Source organism: Limulus polyphemus, unplaced genomic scaffold, assembly GCF_000517525.1.
Source record: "Limulus polyphemus unplaced genomic scaffold, Limulus_polyphemus-2.1.2 Scaffold700, whole genome shotgun sequence".
NCBI classification, from domain to species: domain Eukaryota; kingdom Metazoa; phylum Arthropoda; class Merostomata; order Xiphosura; family Limulidae; genus Limulus; species Limulus polyphemus.
The window spans coordinates 400,923-401,708 of record NW_013666310.1 but is presented as its reverse complement, the minus strand read 5'-3'; the positions used below and the strand labels follow the sequence as shown (position 1 = coordinate 401,708).

Below are 786 nucleotides of genomic sequence, written 5' to 3'. Positions count from 1 at the left end.
CTTTTTATTGATCTAAAAGTTATTATACAAATTTAATTAATTTCTTAGGAAAAAATCAATCCAAACATTGTTAGTCACTAAATAATATTTTTACTACAAAATTGGCCACTAGATGATACACATATAATCCCCCATATCTTGGCAAAGCCAAACTGTTTTTGTAATTGCTTGGCTAATTGATTACTGACATAATATTTGGAAAACTTTGTAATTGTTTCAGCAATCCAAAGAAATCTCACACATATTACTAAAGTTTTATTATTTCATGCTATGCATAATTCAATTAACCACAGAATTATCTGTTGGGTCTATAAGAACCTCACTAGTCACCTAAACACATTTTTCTAAATTATTCATGCAGCAAATTGCTTACAGATTCATTAATTTTTGTTTACAGGATCACTAATAACATGCAAGTTACAGAAAAATATAATAAAAATTGCAATTAAACTCATTAGTTACTGCTGGAGTATCCTATGTATTTTATATAAAAATGAGTTATCCACTGATGTTAGTCAGTTCTTTACACTGTTTGTTTACTTGAAGTTAAGCAAAAAGCTACACATTGGACTATCTGTGTTCTGCCCACCACAGGTATCGAAACCAGGTTTCTATAGTTGTAAGTCTGCAGACATACTACTGTGCCAATGGGGGATCTTTACACTGAATGTTTTAAAAGTCAAAAATATAAAATTACTCAATAAGGTATAAAATTGTTAGCTACAGCCTAATTATCTTTTTTTTTTTTTTACATAATGAGTGTAATGAAACAAAAGACAAAATGTT

At 28.8% G+C, this 786-nt stretch overlaps 1 protein-coding gene across 4 annotated transcripts in view; it reads right to left on the bottom strand.

Annotated features, from left to right (window-relative positions):
- The window catches only part of LOC106460066 (armadillo repeat-containing protein 2-like), a 37,562-nt gene that overhangs the window by 34,306 nt on the left and 2,470 nt on the right, over positions 1 to 786 (bottom strand). The gene's annotated exons all lie outside the window — the stretch shown is intronic.